This window comes from Sturnus vulgaris, chromosome 1 (genome assembly GCF_052056855.1).
Source record: "Sturnus vulgaris isolate bStuVul1 chromosome 1, bStuVul1.hap1, whole genome shotgun sequence".
Taxonomy (NCBI): Eukaryota; Metazoa; Chordata; class Aves; order Passeriformes; family Sturnidae; genus Sturnus; species Sturnus vulgaris.
In genome coordinates this window covers 114,635,110-114,654,600 of record NC_142243.1, presented here as the reverse complement: position 1 = coordinate 114,654,600, position 19,491 = coordinate 114,635,110, and the positions used below count along the sequence as shown (strand labels likewise).

Here is a 19,491-nt window from a genome sequence, read left to right as displayed (position 1 = left end):
ATGAAAACAAAAGTTTCCAGATCTAGTGATTGCAGAGAAATATTAAAAAATTCTGATACTTGGAGCCTGTCCATTTCTGGATTTTACTCTGCTACTGGAGTCCCTGAGCACCTCAGCTCAGTATCCCAGTGCCTGCTGTGCATATGCAGGCTTCAGCAGCAGCACGGGAAGAGAGGACAGGGAAGCTCCCCAGTGCTTACCACACCACAGGGGCACATGAAAGATTATATTTATAAAATCTAGAAACTGCTTTGAAAAATTACACAGCTATTTTTATAGCATCTATATGCACTATAAATACTTGATATATTTGACAAGGATTAATATTTTTCATGTCCTAAATTTTATGGTTTCTTTTTCTGCTGGAGCAAAACTCAAATCATTACTTGAATGATCCTTTAATGAGCTTTTGAATGAAGCACCATTGATAGGCAAGATGCAGAAGGCAATAAAAGATGATTAGAAACAAAGATATCTTTATATATATATATATATATGTATTATATTATCATGACTTCAGCAGTCCTGATATTAAGTGGCACCATTTTGTAACTTCTGAACAGCCACATTGTGTATAAAATAATAATAATAATAAAAGGCTTCTAACACTTTGAGTACCAAAGGTACTAGTTGCAAGAAAACAGTGCCTTTTCCTCGTTAGAGTAGAAAATGAGGTTTCTATTTAATAAAAACCCCAACCACAAGGCTATGTGTTTTTGTAACTGTAAATGTCACTCAGCTGTTGACAGCTTCTGTGTTGGAAAGGATCTCATTAACTCTGAACAAAACCACACGTTATCTTTTTGAAAAGCAAAGTTACATTCCTGATGAATCATCAGCTGCTTTGCTGAGCTCCTGTGGGATAATTTTTGGTATTGGGTACTGGAAAAATAAATATCACCCCAAAGTTCAGAATATCTTCAGACAGCACCATAAAAGGCTATCCAAGCTACCCAATTCCTAAGTTAAGAAGGCAATCGGGCTGATGAGTGCACAGCCATAAACAAACATTCCATTTGGTTAACTTTGCTCCCTCAGGTTCAGGCTTTAGAGCTCTGGTTTTCTCATGTTGGATCTATAAAGCATCTGTGTTCTGTGCAGCACTCACTCCTCAGCCGATGTCCTTCACTGCATTTTGGGGGACTTTATGGTGTTTCCACAGAATGAACATGCTTTAAAATCACTCTGCTCAGCCCAGAAGTTCACCTATTTCACATTTCTTCAGTCTTTTGACTGAAGTTGCCAGGCATCCCTAAGGAAAGTCAGGTCTTATTGTGGAAACTAGTAGCAGGGAACTGAGTGGGAAACAAAGTGTCCTCATCTAGAAATAGTGTTTATTCTGCACCAGTGCTGGTGCTGGAAGGTAAGGAGAAAGGAATGAGAGGAAGCAATTATTTAGTCTGCTTGGTTTGGATAAGTGCATGTAACATGTACATCATGCTGTATCATGAACAACCAGAAAATATTTATATCTGCAGGGAAGAAAAAAGCTCATCCAGACCTTTATTCAGATCTCCCCTGAACACTTAATGAATTAGTAGTTCATCATATAAACATACTTTATATACAGGTAAATATATATATATATATATATTCACACACTTAATGTATTTTCTTTCTCTTCCCCTATCTCAAAATAACTGAAATCTAACAAGTAATTCCAGAGCTAATATTCCAGTGGAAACCAGTCTTGCTTTTTGATGTTAGGCTGTATTGTAATTGCGTTGGTGATAGTGCATCAATCAAGGAATTCCTACTGCCAAAAGGCCCCTTATCTTCATGTTGCACATGAGAGCACCTAATACAAGAACTGTAAAATTTCTTGAATATTCCAATATCCATTCCTCATGTTGTCCATGTAACTTAACTCCATGAAAAAATGCACGCATTTGTCAGGCTCAAAGCCACTGAAACCTGACCAGAAGGTTTCTTGAGCAAAGACTAGTATATAATGGCATGTTACATGGATGTAGAATTGTAATAGCTCAGCTAATTCTGCAGCAATATAATGAATCTCTGGGATTAGAAGGCTGATAACTAGATCTTCATTTGGATATATAATAGGCCATAAGGACTAAAGGATTTGAAAAGGAAAGGCTGAACAGTGAGCAGCAATCCTTTGGGAATACTCTGGAAAAGCGCCTGTTGTTTCGCAGAAAGGGTTACACATTGCAGGAAATCTGCACACGTCAGATAAGTTTCTGTTGGACAGGTAGGATGCAGCCTGCTTTTATAAATGTCCACTTGGTGGTCGTGCACTATCTCCATGCTCACAGATATCTTTAGATTTCCTGTTGTTTCCAAGTGCCTGTGACAATGCCAGTATAACCACAGTGACAAAGCTTGGCTTCAAGGAGCAACCTCTGGTCCATGCCAGAGCAGACAGCAACAGATGAAAGCTTCTGTGGCTCAGCACAGGGCATGGTCCTGCTGCACTTCCATCTGCAGCACCTTCCTGGGAAGGGTTACATCCATGGGGAGAACACATTTTCCTAGCTCTTGTTCTGACATGCCCCCTGTAGTCTAGATTTATTGTTTCATCCTTGAGGCATACGAGCCTCTTTTGACTAAATTATGGGCTGATTGTCCTGAGAATCTCCAAGTACACTTGAGCCCCCATTGCCAATTGCTGTTGAAGTTAGTCTTGCAATCTGATGAATCTGGACTTTGTAGCTCCTTGTTTAACTGTCCCTCTCCTACTCACCTATGTCTGTGCTGGTGAGCAATTGTTGAACTTATTCTGAATAATTTCTCACCCCTATCAGGTATATAGAGAAATCTTTCTGCAAACATTTAAGGTTTTTGTTTGGTTTTTTTGTTTGTTTGTTTTTTGTTCTGTTTGTTTTGTGGGTTTTGTGTGGGGTTTTTTGTTTGTTTTGGTTTGGGTTTTTTGTTTGTTTTTTGTTTTTATTTTCGTTTGTTTGGTTTTTTGTTTTGTTTTTTTTTGGGGAGGGGTGGGGGGGTTGTTTGTTGATTTTTTTTTTCCCAAGGCATTACATAACCTGGAGCAACCCTCCAGTTTCACAGTAAAGCAAGCTTTTCACTTCTAGCTGTGAAGCACAAAGTATCACTGCAAACTAAGCTGCCAAAGTTACATTCGCAGTTAGCATTTATTTACACATTGTAACAGCCTTGCAAGTATTAGCAAAAATGCAGCAGTATGTTTTGAAAATGAAAGTTCTTCATTACACAGCCTGAGCATCATTTCAGCACCGTGCATATGTTTATTACTAATAAATAAAATCAGGCTATTGCAAACCACTGATGCTGCAGCACATTCCTTCCAAGGGAAAAGGCAGGAATGGTATCCAGCAGTGTATGGTGAGCACTGCCAGTGGTGAACCTGCTCAAACAAGAGGTTTAGTACCAGGTATCCTACACTCCATTCTGGCAACACTGGCATTTTCTGCAGCAGAAATGGTACAAGAGCAGCAAGTGATGGCAGGAAGCACGGATCTGTTCAGGGCACATCCCTTCTGAAGGCTTTCTAAACATTGCCACCTTGTGGGCCTCCTGTCTGGTGTCACTGGTCCTCCTCTTTCCCCAGGTGACTTGCTGAGCAGATTTCACAGATGCCAAGCTTGAGGCTGGATGGTTGAAGTTAAACTCCCATAGTTGGGGATATAAAAAGGGACATCACCTTGTGAATTCTGTGTGGCATTAATTACTAACTCCATAGTTGTGCTTCATGTAAGTTGCTCTTTTTCCACTTAACATTACGATGGCAGCACTAACGAAGTGCAGAGGAGCTAACATTTAACACAACGAAAAGAAGGAAGGATACAATTTCTCAGATCTCCCAAGTAGAAGGGAGAATTCAGATTCATTGTCCACCTCTATTTTTTTTAATTATTTTTAGTTCCTTTCTGCCACCATTTCGTTCTGACTCCAGTTAAAAAACCCCCCAAAATTACTTATTATATTTATTACAAAATTATTTATTATAAAATATCTGTGGCCTCTTGTTCAGCTTTCATCAGTTTTGTTTCATGACTATTACATAGTCAAAGATGATGGAAAGCAATATCACTTGTTATTGATACCAAACTTATCTAGCTACTGCCTTACACACATCAAACACAAGTTCTTGGGTAAAAAAACGCAAATGCACAAACATACTTACTTTGAGCATCCAAACACTTTCACTGGTTGCCGGCTTGAATTGTTCCTTGCAGCAATTTGGCACTGAAAAGCAAACATGAAACCTTTAGTCAAATACCAAATAGAAGGAGAAAAAAAAAAAAGATTCACTGGATGGTCTTTGTCTGCATTGGTTGAGCAGTGATGCAATAGTCGTATGCTGAAAATTGAAATGAGCAGAAATCCTTCATTACAATGCCCTAATTCAGCTGTGTTCACAATGGCTCAGTGTCTAACACATCTGCACAACAATCAGATGCTCCCCAATATAGTAGCAGTTCTCTGAGCTCCCTTATGCAGTGCTGCATTTAGAGTTTATTTATGATTTCCAGGCACACTGGTCTTTCTTCATCCAACTAGGCTTCTTCCGAGCACAGGCAATCAGTTATGACTGTTGTGTCATGCAACTGGGGCCTTGCTGCACTTGCCTGAACAGCTTTTCAGAGGCGAAAAAAAATCTGCCATTGAAAAGAACAGTAACTGTAATCCAGGAAAGCCTGTGTTTTTGCCAAAATAGCACAAAAACGCTGGCAGTCCTTTGAAGTGTCTCACTTAACAATGAAAGCATGGTGCTGCCCCCTTGTAGCAGCCACATTAAGGCCTATTCCCTTCTGTGTTCCTGGAGGGAATTGTCTATGAATGCTAAATTTGTCCTCACATCCATTGTCTCAAGTGGTACATTACAGACTACAGAAACATCAGATGGAGCAACCATATATGGGTTTCAGTTTGTGCTCTGAATTATATACTACGGTTACGTGGCTAAGTTTCCTAACTCCTCAGTCAGCAGGAAATATCATTCCTAGCAGGTAAATAATGGTTTACAGTCAGACCAGAGCTCTGGTTATTGCTTGTTTTGCATTCCTAGTCAACTAGTTGAGACAGCCCAGAAGGGAGGAGTATTCCAAAGACATCTATCTCTGCGTAACCACACAAAACTACACCAAATAGGATCCCAGGGGTACTCGGACTGCATCAGGGACCAAGGGAAGTAAGAAGCTCCCACAGGTGAATTTATATTCATCAAAACCCCTGCTTTAAGAGGAGGAAAACATTAGGCAATTCTCACTATAATATAATATATAATTCACTATCATCTGGAAAAGGTAAACAGACCTTTAAAGATTGCTTGTCTAAAGGACTGGGTCCCAGCTCCAGAAGCTGTGACTCATCCTGGCAGAGAACTTAGGAAGGCTGCTAGCGAACTGGAAGGCTGAAGCTACCTTAAAGCCAAACCAGAATGGGAATTAGCTATTAAACATGTTATTGTTTCATTTCTTTGAATCTTTCCAAGCCTCTTAAGCTTTGCTTTTCAATGTACTTTTTTCCTCCATTTGTTTAATGTGGGAAGTCATTCCAGCACAGCTGACAAACCTCAGGCATCCTATTGGCAAAGGAACAGCAAATCCATCATGGTATATTGACTTTTGCCCAAGTAATGCCCCTCTGAAGTTAAGCTGACAGCACTACTCCAAGAAGAGTGTCCCATCCTTACAAGTTGAGGCAATGGTTAGAAGAAGACATCTCTCACCAGGAGGTGTTGACCAGAACTTCTAACAGGCAGCAGCAGGGAAGAGACAGAGTGATCCCGTTAGAAATATGACACTTAATTTACTCATGGAATCTTTTCCATACTATATTTTCTGAAGAGCATGATATTTATGGCATATTGAAGACAGAGGTAACTGATTAATTGCCTTCAGTGTGTAAACCTCAGTTTGAGAGAGATTTGAGTAACACCACCACGCTGAAGTTCATATTGCCTCAAATAAAAAAATCCTCACAGCACAGGTTCCTAAACCTTGGAAGCTGCCTCTGCTGATGCTTGCACAGGTCAAGGTACATCTCAGCAACAGCTCCTGCCTTTTTGCCTGCAAACAGGTACTTACCTGAGCTGCAGGGAGCAGTGCAATCTCTGTGGCCAGGTGAGATAATTGGCACTTGCTGCTGTGTGCAGCAGCACTGCCAGGTCTCCACCTGCTCCATGAGCCATGCCAGCACCTCAACCCGTCCTTCTGGCTCGAGATGCCGCAGCAGCACCCAGGAGAGGGAGTGGTAGGAAACACAGGATCATTAGGGTGGAATTTAGTTTAGGTGGACAAAGGAATGCAGCAGAGGTCCCAGTCAGTGGGTGTGAGGAAGGTAAGGATGGAGAGCTGGAGTGTCCTTTGAAAGGGTGGAGGCATAAAAATGTGCAATGAAAACACGGAGAAAAGGATACCACGTCCTTTTACTTCATGGCAGGCCACGCACAGCTCTCAGCTGCAGACACTGGCATCACATCACCACTCTACAAAAGCCAGCAAGCAAAATTCAAATCCTCAGAACTCTACAAGACACACAGGCTGAACTGATTTTAAAGTAGGTTGCAATCTCCTAAACATTCACCTATCAATACACCTAAAGAAATTCCTTCTTCCACACTGGAAAACATAGGAAAAAGGGATAAAATACAAGAGGATGTAGATGTAGAGGATCAGGAAAATTGAAAAGACCTTAATATACAGAAAAAAAATTTAAGACCAATTTAAAGAGTAGTTTCAGAAAGTCCTATGCACTAAAACAGATAAATACGATTACACTTTTTTTATTATTTCAGGACAGAAATTAATGATTTGCTCTATGTTGTTGTAATGCAAATATTTGCAGCTATGTGTGAAGTTACCCATAGCTGCAAGTTCCCTATATTAGACTATCCATTTCCCTGATGAGAGAATTACACTGGGGGGAAATAGACCAATGTTTATCATAAAATGCTTTTGAGCTTAGCTGTTATCAATAGAATTGAGTAGCTTTTATTAGTAGCCAATGACTGTTCACATAGTGCATTCAGGTCTCCCCATCCCACCACTTCTTTCTTCATCCTACTACAGCTACAGTCAGAAGTGAAACCCAGGTGGGGGGGTCAGACTAGTGGAGCACTGGCTTCCAGAGAGTCCCTCAGGGGTCCCTTCCCTTCCTTCACCAGCTGTGTACGTGGCTCTGTAGCCCACATTTGCCACTTTTTCAGATGCTGCTGGGTTACACATCCTGATGGATACTAATGAGTCCTAGCGGAGGCCTCAGGCAGGTTTGGCAAACTTTTACAGTTCAGAGTTTATGGGATTTTGGGGTGTCCAGTGGATTCAGCAGGATTGCTGCTCTCCAGAGCTTACCTGGTCTCAGGAGGATTTCACCTGCTCCCTCTCAGCATATATCTTTTCTCCCTGTGCACACTAGCTATTCCTGCATTCACAATGCTGAACCTGCTGACACAAACTGATGCAGAAGGGGCTTCTATAATAATATCCATTGAAAATTCTGTCAAGCATTGAATTTAATTTGAATGAATATTGACAAAAAAAGCACCAAATTAAAAAAATCCCCACAAAAACACAACACCCCAAACTAAACAAGAATTGGGAAAAAGGGATATGAGAACACAAGCAGAAAGCAAAGCAACTAAATGGAAGGAGAAAGTACATCAGAGAATCTGTAGTAAACAAACAAAGAGCATCTAGAAGCAAATCCTAAAATCAAAATATGAAAAGTAGTACCCATAGTTGTTAGTTTGAAGGACCAAGGAAGAAAAGTTAGGACAGAATGTAATTAAAGTGATTTCAATCAAATGCCTTCTAGTTCATTGTCTCCAGAAACTGTATATCCCCTGTGGGCACTGAGCCCTGTCTTCTGCTACTGTCTCTCTGTGTACTGGATGCTTTCTTCCATACTGCACAGATCTGTTTTCTTCCCCCTGCCAAAGACTGGAAATGCGATGTTGCATGAAAACAATTTGTAATATAGGCTGACAGTCACTGATTATTGCCTCAAATATCCTCAGCAGTTGCAGAAAAAAAAACTTCAAAACCAACTTATTTTTAGCAACTGAAAGAATTCAAGCAACCCCATGTGGCTGCTATCCAGGCATTTACTGAGTGGAGAATAGCTTGACAAATTACAGGAATGGACAAACTCGGAGTGTAAATCAGAAAACCATGTATATCACTATTTACATATGCTTTTCTGTTGAAAAGATGAACAGAAACATTAATTTTACGGCTTCCAGTGTCAAAGGAAAGAACGACTGTTTTTATGAGCTGTGCATGAATCACAAAAACCAAAACAAAAACCCCCATCTACTTCACAGTTTGGCTGATTTCTCGACTTGCTGGTAACTAACAGCCCAGCCCTATGCTGTAATCCCTCTACGTCTACTCAGGGCTCGGCTCCGTGGCACTACAGGAAAGGTAAAAAGGCAAAGACCCAAAGCAAAGAAGTCAAGAAACAGCTGAGTTTAATACCATCTCCAGCTTCAAAATCATGAGAAACCTGGTCTGACCCAGAGTGCTTCACAAGGAAGGCAGTCCCAGAAGATGTGAGATGCTGATATCGAGCACTTCTCACCTCTTTTGCTCTTCCCATCCCAAACACGGATTTGTCCCAGCGGTTCTGCTTCTCTCCAGTGCTCTGATTTCGAGTCATCTACTGGCACGAAAAGGTCCTAGAGATTTCTTATAAGACTGTTCCCTCCCTCTCATTTACAAAGCAAACAAAGTTTTTTTGTCATTTACATATAAAGTAAATCGAAGCATGTCCTATTTAGCTGTTTTGTAGGAAAGAGCATGCATCCTTTCGCAGGAAGACTTCTACTGTGTTTGGGAAGCCTTTAGATTTTTCTTCTACAGAGCAGCAAACCAATTTGTGTCATTTCTGCTGTCCCCCCTCAACTTCTTGTAAGGGGAATTTCCATGATTGAAGTGACTTGCAGATACTGCTGGGTTCAAAGCTCCAGACAACTGCAGTGTGACACCTACATTTTTGCAGCAGCCTACATGTGCTCCTCCTATTAATAAATACCTTCACTGCTTCCTGCTCAGAAACACTGAGATGTAGTAATTATCTTCCAACTTGGAAAGGGTGTAACAGAGCTCAGTTTGAGTGATTTTACTTAGCTAGTGTGACAGATTTGGCAAACCCTTTTTTTTTGCATGACAAGCAATGCCAAACCAGTATATCCAGCAGTAAGTGGCAGATCTAATAGGATGACCAGATGAAACTGTGTATTTATCATTCTTTGCATTTAGCAGCAGGCTGTCACATCTCACTTATCTCAAAAAAATTCTCTTCACTCCATTTGGAGAAAACAATCTTCCTTCAATTATTTGAGGCATCATTTTCTTTAAAATTTAGTTCAGAGTCATTGTTGTCTGCATTTCGATTTCTATCAGACACCTGAAAGTCTGTCCCGCTTGGCAGTGCCAGTGTCTGTTGACTTCTACATCCAACACAAGCACGAATTTTGTGTGCTGCATGTCTGCAGTTTACATATTGGACTGCAGTTTGCTATTGATGCCCTTCTGCATGTACTCACGTATTATGGTTTGTTTTTCTTGTTGCTTTTGTTTTTTGTTTTTTTTTTCTGGTAGGCATTATATCATCTTACTGAAAGCACTTGGATTAAAAATAAGTAGAGTTGGTCAGGTTTCTGCTTAGTTTCATGCACTAGAATAATTTAACACATTTCTTTTGAATATTTCCTTATAAACAAAGTTATACTGTGATGATGCATGTTTTATACTGAGGTAAGAAAAGCCAGCACTGACTAAGGTTTCCCATCATGAGGAATTTGGCAATAATATTGCCTTAAGGGCATTCCAGCCCTAACTGCTCTTTATTTACGTCTCTGGGCTGCTCTGCAGTTTTGCCAGAACTCTGAATCTCATCCACTCTGAAGCAGAAGCAAAAAGGGATCTAATTTCAAAGTCACCCTTTTTTTTTTCCTTTTTCAGATTTAGAAAAATAAATCTGGTACAGTTCCTGGTTTTTACAGTGCACAGCAAGGCCCCATCAACACTTGGGATGTCACAAGTCCAAGGATAGGATCTGTCTCACTGGCTGGCATTGCTGACCAGAAACATAGGGAATAACTCCACGGAGTGGGATGGAATATCAAACTTTGAAAGCAGACACAGACTCCTCAGCTATGGTCTAAAGACTAGAGGATACACAGCTAAGGCAGAACACACATCATCTTTCCCCTGTTCAATATGGAGGGAGTGAGAGACACATGGAAGACAGCTAGCAGCAGCTGCTCTGGTCCAGGTCAACTCACCACCAGCCTTTATCATTTTCTATACTCAATTTTAGGCTTCATTTTGTAGCTGGATCTTATAGAATAATCATCAACTTAGAATTAAAAAGAAGGTTAAATGGAAAAGCATTAAAATATACATTCAAAAGTGAAAACAAACAAACAAAAAAAAAAAAAAATAAAAACCTTGTCTTTGTATTCTGACCTGAGCCATTTTCTGAAGTGCTTTTAAAACAGCAAATCCCAAAGTTAACATGAGGAGTCCTGATGGCATAATAACATGCTGAATTACCCAAACTGACATTCTTTGAAAACAAGCCTGCTGAACAAGCACAGTAGGAAGTGCCCAAAGATAACTTCCATAGTGTGTTAGGCAGTGTCTGGGGGACTCTCAAAATTGCTTCAGAGATATAAAATGTACCAGCTTCAGCACCAGGAAAACATTTAGAAGAGTAAGTTGGTTTAAAAGACAGATGTTTTAACTCAAAAATAACTTATACCTGAGAAAAATGCAAGTAGATCTGTTTAGGTGCCTGAGATTAAATGGGCTGAATCCCCCACTATTGTGGATTAGTTTTTCAGATCTCTTTTTATAGTGAGTGAATAAAATTGAGCACATTAGAGAACATTCAGCAAAAATCCTATAGGTGGCTAGACAGAGGGGGTTAAATGCTCCTACCAACCCTTTGTTTTAACCTAGTGCTTTTTCTATGATAATGTCTACAAATTGTCTAAATTTAACAACTAGTGGTCTTTGCTAAGTTACAGAATTCAGTAACTTCCTTTAAAAAGTAAAAAAGTTCTCCAAAACAATGCAAGATTCACTACCTGTGCATATATCAGACCAGGGAAGAGGTGAGGACAGCAGGTCTGGAAAGCAAGTATGCAAATTCTTGCCCCGGGGAAGGAACGACCTTGCTGAGTGCCAGCTAGCTGGAGACAAACTTCAGAGAAAAAAAATAAAAAACCTGAGTGGTCTTGGCGGACAACAAATTGAAAAATGCTCAGGAGAACGTGCTTGCAGAAAAGGAAGGCAACTCTACACCGGGCTAGGCTTGCAGATCCAGGGCAGTAATTACTGTCCTGGGGCTTTCGAAAGTGCAGTACCTGTGTACTGGGGAGCCACAAACCAGTGACAGACGCCCTGGAGCCCAGGCTGCCATACCAAGATAGCTGAGGAGATGGAGGGTATGATACAGGAGAGGCTGAGACACTTGGGTTTGTCCAGCCTGAACACGAGAAGGTTTAAGGTGTGTGTGGGATGTAGGACTGCAGCTACTTAAGGGGAGGGTGTAGGGAAGATGGAGCCAGGATCTTCTCAAAGGCACACAGACACAGCAAGAGGCAACAGGCAAGTTTCAACAGGGAAAATCCTGATTACATGTTAGGAAAAGTGTTTTCATCATGACAGTGGTTGAATATTGGGTCCAGTGAAGCTGGAAAATCTGAATGTTCGAGGTATTCAGAACTCAACAAGTTCCTGAGCAACTTGATCTGTTTGGGATGGCTTTGAGCAGGAGTGGACAAGATTATCTCTTTCAACCAGTGACTCCATGTGGAAGTATCATCACTGAAGGCTTGTTGCCTGCTTGCCTTACCTGGGAAAGAGAGCCCTAGTTAGGGTATGAACTGCCTTTTCAGCCCTTTTAACAGTTCTGGTATCTTTCTCTGCCTTAAATTGCTGAACAGAAAAAGAGGACTGACTCAAAGATGTAAAGATAGATTCCAGTATCTGTGGCAATAGTTAAAGCAGCTCGAGTCTTGTAACTCGATTCTTATTTCAGTCCTTAGAAATATATATAAATTTATATAAATCTATAAATCTATATAAATATATACTTTATACACTACATAAATATATACTTTATATGCTATAAAAATATATTCTTTATATAAGATATAAATATATACTATATAAATATATTTCTAATAAAAATTACTTAATACATAAATCTAAACCTGAAAGTTTTGCTCTTTGCAGCACTGGTGAAGCAGGGAAGAGTTCTTGGACCCCTGTCTTGTGTGAGCAGAATGGATTACTTGCAGTCAATTATGTTTGTACAAACCTGTGAAGGCTTTAAGGCCATAGTTTGTAGAAATGTCCTGTGAACCTCTTATTAGATAAGAGGTGCTCATGTGACAGCTGATGGGACACTGAAGAGTGTAGCATCACTTCATTTGTCTTGCACAGATAATCCCAGGTGCTCCCATAAACCAAAAGCCAAAGAAGTATCTCCTTTTCATCTAATCAAACCCAACCATCCAGTTTTCCTCAGTGGGATGCAAGAGTCACTTTTCCATAGACCCATAGTGTGACAATCATCCCTGTGTTTCCATCCCTGCTGAAGGGACCGTGCTAATCTTTTACACTACCTAATCAGTGGAGAAAGGTGGGCAGAAGGTCCCAGTGACGTAGTCACAGCCCAGTGATCATGAATCTCTGGTGGAACATGTTTTAAGCCTTCTTCAAGCTGCTGAAGGGCAGATCACCCTTAGTATCTCATGTTTTGATTCAATCCTTCAGCCTTCTTCATCTACAAAGTGGAAGAACAGCCCACCAACACTTCACACTCTTCCACACGTTTTGACTGAAAACAGGAGGCAATTGCTGTGCTTGGCACAGGTAACAAAATCTGGAGATTTGATAAGATTGGATCTCTTGGGGGAGTAGGCAGACAAATACAACTTGGTATTTATTCATATTTCAAAGCACTGAGTGCTGATTTGCTTACCCCACCCAGGTGTAGTACCTCTTACCACTAAGAGAAGAAAAACTTCACTGACAAATATAACAGGTACCTATAATCTCAGTAAGGATCAGAAACCTGCACTTGCAAAAGGCTTGTCAGAAAGAGGGGGTCTCCTGCCTACAAAATGGGCAAGTTAAGTACACTGAAGTTTGAGGACACTTGCATTGTGGTAATGATCCCACACAAGCAATTAGAGCTAAAACTTCAAACCTGTATATTTGACAAAGAGAGCATAGAACCAATTGAGATTTTTTGGGATCTAGAGTGTATGTAGAGCTGGAAGCTTCCCCATTAAGGGAAACTCAAAAAAGCCATGGAGGGGTTCTTCAGAGCAGGGCTGTGTATAAAAACTGCATAAATACTTTTCACTCCTTCAGCTACAATAGCATTGCTATCTGATCACAGCTTGTGATCAGATTTTTCCTTCAACTTCAAGTTGAGGAAAAATATTCCAGTCTGTGAGATAAGACTCATTACCTTATTTAAATACTCCATGATACTACACAATAAAACAAGTCATATGGGAGGGGGTTCGAAAGATGGGCTGCTAAGCCTCAACTCCTCAAGTTATTGTTGCTTTGTTCTGAAAGGATAGTCTGCATTTGAATTCTACCATATCAGAAATTTTTTGGGCTGCATTATTGAGCTGTAGTATTTCCCCCAAGGAGCTGCAGTACGAAGCTCACATGAATTATTGTTTCTTCATGTTGTTCTGCAGACAAGAGCCACAGAACACTGAACCAGTCCAATAACATGAACACTTGCATCACTTACTCATTAGAAAAAAAGCTAATTAGGAAGTTTTCAAGTTATTTTACAGTGACAGATTGAATTTAAACTTCCACAGCATTCTACTCTGCAAAGCTTTTCTTTCAGCACACTGATTTGGAAGAGCTCTAAACTAATTTAAATAGTATACACAATTTAAGTGTAGATACTTCTCTCACTGCCTTTCCCAGACACTTATGTGTTTGGTTTGCTGGCCAAACCAATCAAAAAAGTCATTATTTAACTGGAGAAACAGCTACTTCGGATTGATTTGTCATTTACATGCACACTATTTCCACTATAGATTTATACAAGAGCCAGTTTTTTACATTGAGAAGACAAAGCCTTTTAGCTTAGATTAGAAAAACTGGCAGTTTTGGTGTTTTGGGAGGGTTTGGTTTTGTTTGTATCCTTCTTTCATAAATCTGTCAGTACAGCAGATTCTGTTCTGAATACCAAGTCTTACTGCTTCTTCTCAGGCACATGCAATCTGCCCTTGAGAACCCAGCCCCTGTTGATGTTGTAGATCAGCTCTCTTCAAACTGTGGCACTTGCTGGAGCAGCAGCCTCGCAGTAGCTGCTTTTCTTTGGAATGACCAGTGTCCTTCAGCTGAGCCTGAAAGAACAATTGGCACATCTCCTGCCTTGCATAAACTCACAGTCTTTGCATCAAAGGCTCCTGAGATGGCAACTATCAGATATTTTCAGGCATGACTGCTTTAGTAAAGAGTGATGGATAAAAAAAATATGTACAAAAGGTGAGCATGTATTTTGGGGGCTCTAAATAAAACTTGTGAAAACACAGTCCTTATTTCCCAGTCATGAGCTCATTTAACAAAGCTTTTCTGTTTTCATCAAGATTAGTCAGCTATTGAAAGTCCCCAAAACAAGATATTACTGAACTGAACATGCCCAAGGTGAATCAAGGTAGTAACTTGTGAAACAAATGAGCAGCTGCATAGTGTCTGCAGCTGAAGCATCCAGTATCAGCTGAAAACAGGTCTGACTCTCCCAAGCCAGTGAGCAGTTTTATACATGCTGATGGTGTAAGTCCAATTTTTCTCCCTTTTTGGTAGTCAGGTTGCTTATTAACTCAGGTAGCAAAAATCCAAGATCCAACCTACGTTTTCCCATAACATTGATTTCTCTGCAGGGCCTATCTCAGAGTTTGCTGGACTCTGCTGCAACTCTCCTACGCCCTTCCATTCCTGGTCAAAACATGCCACACCTCAACATGAGTCAACAGAGCAGGGCAGCATCTCCTGCAGCAAGCAGGGAGGGAGCTGAGAGGAGAGCCTGGCTGTGGAAACACAGTCCATCCTTCAGCAATGGGCAGGATGCTCAGAGAAATGCAGCCTTGGTCAAAAATATCACTAGGAGAATGCAGCAAGCTGCACTTGAAGTCACTGGATCAGGCAAGGTCACTTCTGGTGAAATACTCACAGGGATAAATTCCAAGTCACCCAGATAGTTAGTTAGGATACACAAGACAGCTGGAAGTCTTTACAGCACTCTCAAATGACACTGTTTGGCACCTTATCAAACTAAATGCCTTTTGCCTGTCAAGAGCACAAGCACATCATTTTACTTCTGCGTTGTTCTGTTTTCCCTCAGCATGACGTGTTGGTTGTGAGAAACTGCTGAATCCAAGACATGATGTCAGGGTTCAGCCTTCCTACTTCTGTTTGATGACAAATTGATGCTGCAGTTTAATTTACAGAATATGAAAATTATCGATGTATTTTGACAAACAAGACATGTAAAGAAAAATACAACTGAACTTGTCCCAACTTTAACCAGGTGACATGATGCTACCCTTGGAAGTGCAGCATCTTTAATCCCAGGAACATTCCTGTTTTCCCTATTCAGTAGAGGGGCTTACAACCTTTCTTGTTTGAAGTGCTGTGTTCTTTCCCCTACTACTCCATGCAGGAAAACAGGATGTTCAAGCCAATGTAGCAGTTCTCTTACACTAAGAACTCAATAAGCCCAGGAACACAAGTTACTGCTTCTTCTCTACTCTTTTTAAAAAAAAAAAACTGGAATAAGACCACTGTTTTGTCAGTCCCCATCCCCAAGAAATGGCCCTGTCTGTGTTTGATACTAGCAGAAAGGCATCCTGTAGCATGGCAAGAGAATCCAGCTCAAAGAGGTTTTATGTTTATACACACACAGAGAGCTATTTATTTAAGTGCTGTGAGTGCACTCCATGGGGTGAGCTGGGAGTGAAACCCCTCCGTGTTCGATGTGATGCACACGTGGACAATGGGAGATGCCTGAGAAAAGTACTGGGCTTCTGCCAGGGACTTGAACCAAAAGGCAAACCCAAGAACAAGTGGAAACAAACTGGAGACAGCACAAAATTTCTTCAACTTCAGAAGTCACAAAATTAGACAACTAGAAAAGATAGGAGGGAAGGACCCTCCTGCACTGGATACATAGGGCATGGAAGGTACCTGTTATTAAGGAGCTTTAATCTCACCTACCAGATTTCTCTCCTGTTGGTAAGTGCTTTTCCTTCTCACATTTATTTTTATGTTCTAATAAAATCAGTTTTGTGGGCTGGAAGGCCCTAACACCTCAGTTAAGCTCATATAAAAGAGTGTGTGGTTCCCCCATGAAGCTCAGGCCCTGCTGCAGCACCGTGCAAGCACACAGGCTGATACCCAGCTCCCACTGCTTACTCCTGAGTGGGCTCTACAGCACCTTCCAGGACCAGCCCACATGCCTAGGGCTATGAGTAAAGCAGAAATGCCTTTCAGTTTTATCTCAGACATGATTCTGAACAAATCTTTACTTGCCATTTCAGGTTTAAAACAGTTTCATCAAGGCAAAAAACACATATAAACACCTCATTGTACAGCAGGACATATGCAGAAAAAGCAGAGACCCTGTATCCTGTACCACCAATCCATTTAGTGGGTTTAAATCAGTACAGATAGGCTACTGCAGAACAGACACATTTTATTTATGATTTATATGTATCACTGAAACCAATAAAACCTGAAATAAGACCTTCACCGTCACAGATCAGAAGGCAGCACTTCAAATTTCTTGCAGCAGCACACAGTGAATGCTGCAACAAAGCACCATCAATCCCTCTGTGCCACATTGTTTTAATGGACAGAACTGTACCAGTAGCCGTGCATTCTTTCCAAAGGGAGACGAGAGATATCACTGCCATCCGTCAGACAAATGTTTCTTGTTGGTCTGTTCCACAGCTACAGAATAAGCTCCCTGTCATCTGACAAGCCCATCATAGGATTTCTCTATCTGATTTTCCACCATGATCACATATTACCTGTAGCCCCTGCATCCCAGTGAAAGATTTTTGCTGCAGCAGAGACAATACATCATCCTAAAGTCATACACGGATACCAAGCACATCCTTTACCTGATGTGGCCTTCAAGCCTTTTGCAAACACACCTCAGAAACATTGTTTCAGGCCAAGCGACATCTGAGTGGCAGCTACATTTCTTTCTCAGTTTATTATTTAAATCTCAGTTATCTAAGGAGAGTTTTCATAGTATACCACATCCTTTCCAACTCCCAGCTTACACAAAGGAGTTGAATTTCAGTCTTCTTCCTTGTGCTGGAAATTGTTGCCTATACATCAGCAATATATGCCTACATTGTTGCCTATATATTTTCAGTTTTTGTCACAAAAACTGAAAAATTGCAACTCTACAAGATTTACTGTTTAAACTCAGAAAGTTGGTTTGACTGCAACTAAACTAGGGCAACAAAAGCCAGCTGTCTCTGTCCTCTGACAGCACTGCCCTGAGAAAAAATACATTACTTAAGGACACCAAATAATGTTAAAGAAATTGCAGTTATTTTAAGATCCATAGAGCATTCTGATCCAAGGATCCCACGATTCAAATAAATGACAGTTGAACAGAGGAATCCATAAAGCATTAAGGCATCCAGCTGAGCAGGGTCAGCTTGGGTCTTCTCAGCAGTACAGGTAAAACAGACTTTGGTTGACCCAGGAATGTAGAGAAAATGCATTTCTATTCTCATCCAGGAGCCAGAAAACTCCCTTTCCTGGTGGTAGTGGAAGAGACGACTGTTCAGGGCCAGCAAGGTTTAAAGGCTGGGCCCAGACTTGGAAGCTGCTGTTGTGAGAGGGGTCTCCCCTTCCACTCTGCCCTCCCTTCAGACCCTCTCAAGCCACCCACACCAGACCCCTCTCCACAACCAGCCCTGCACTCATCCCAGCAGAACCTGTGTGCTGCCCCACATCCCTCCTCCAGCTCGGCTCTGAGCAGGCTGGTGCTGCCATGCATGAATTAAGGAGGGAGAATCCAGAGCCAGACTCAGTTGTAGCATCCACTTACACAGGCTGAACTTTCTGCTTAAATCTTCTGACAGCAGAAGTTTTGAAATGTGAAGGGACTAATGGAATGCTATGCCAAGGTAATGCCACTGCCAGTGTCAGTCTTCATGCACTGCCTCAAAGAAGTTACAAGGAAGTTAAAAGAGATCTCCATTGGCCATCTGTCTCTTCATTACTCAGCTTGCCACCAAGAAATCTTCCTACATTTAGTACATAAGTGGCTCCAAAAATCCAATCAGAAAAGGAATATGGCACCCAAAGGCTTGTAGTTTGGCTACTCAAAAGTAGCCTTTTGAAGATTTATCTAAATGTATCAAATAAAATAAGTAATCAGCCACAAGACAGTCAGTGTCACTTGAGTAATTCCTGTTGAATAACAGGTGTCAGAATTATGCTAGATGAGTATTCCTCAATTATTACTTTCCAAGTCACTTTAATCCCTGCTTGGGGGAGTGACTAAATTTACAAAGATATTAAGCTATGCAACGATGTCAAAAAGGAAGTAACTCTGCATTACCCACTTGAAAAAGCTTCAGCTTTCTCCCTGATCCAGAAAACCCATCCAAAAGCATCCAAGACTAGAGACACCTAAGACTCTCTGCCAAAATATTGACAGTATTTTCCTTCTCCTTTGTCTCCCCAATCTACTGTACTAGTACAGCAAGAGATACCAGGAAATATTTTTTAACAGTTTAATCAACATAAGTTACTTAAAATAAAAGCAAAACACTTAAAAATAGCAATGAACAATGTAACTGCAGCATGTCAACCTCCCGGAAGAATGGCAGTGGATAAAGCCAAGGGCCTGCCCTTGCAGGAGATGCTATACTGTCAAACAAGACTCTTCTCACCACAACCCAGCACAGCCACAATTTGCTACATATCAGTGAAAACATGTGGTAGGCAGCAGAAATGACCACACTGCTCAAGTTAAGCATCCTACAAGTTTAACATTGACAGCAGAAGCGCCAAAGAAATGCCACAGCATTATCAAGGGGGAAAATGTGTCTATTCAAATGTAAGATGCATTTATTTTCTCATGTCTACTAACCACACAATGTCAAAATGCTGTGACAGTCTCTCCAACTTGCATCATGACATTTTGCCCAAGAGACCATCAGTCAGCTTTTGCCAAAACATTAATTCACAGTTTTGAAAGAAAGAACCCATCAAGAGCACCAGTTTTGTGGAAAACATTACTTTGGTTATTTCTGTAGCCCATGGTAGTTATTCCAGAATATTCTCAGAACTCTGGTAGACTAGTGACCCTCAAATATTCCCATGATTTGGATGCAATTAGTAACAAAAAATATTAGTGACTTCTTCTATATTGAAGGTTTATAAAAGAAAACTTATTGCTCTTCTCTGATCTAGTTACGTGCAGATAAAATAATCAGAGAAGAAAGTTAAGACACTTGTATTT

At 40.8% G+C, this 19,491-nt stretch overlaps 1 protein-coding gene across 1 annotated transcript in view; it reads right to left on the bottom strand.

Annotated features, from left to right (window-relative positions):
• The window catches only part of MAPRE2 (microtubule associated protein RP/EB family member 2), a 98,920-nt gene that overhangs the window by 67,819 nt on the left and 11,610 nt on the right, over nt 1-19,491 (bottom strand). The window contains exon 2 of the mRNA XM_088174721.1: nt 4,124-4,185. The gene's annotated coding sequence lies outside the window, so the exon portion shown is untranslated. The remainder of the gene's footprint in view (nt 1-4,123; nt 4,186-19,491) is intronic.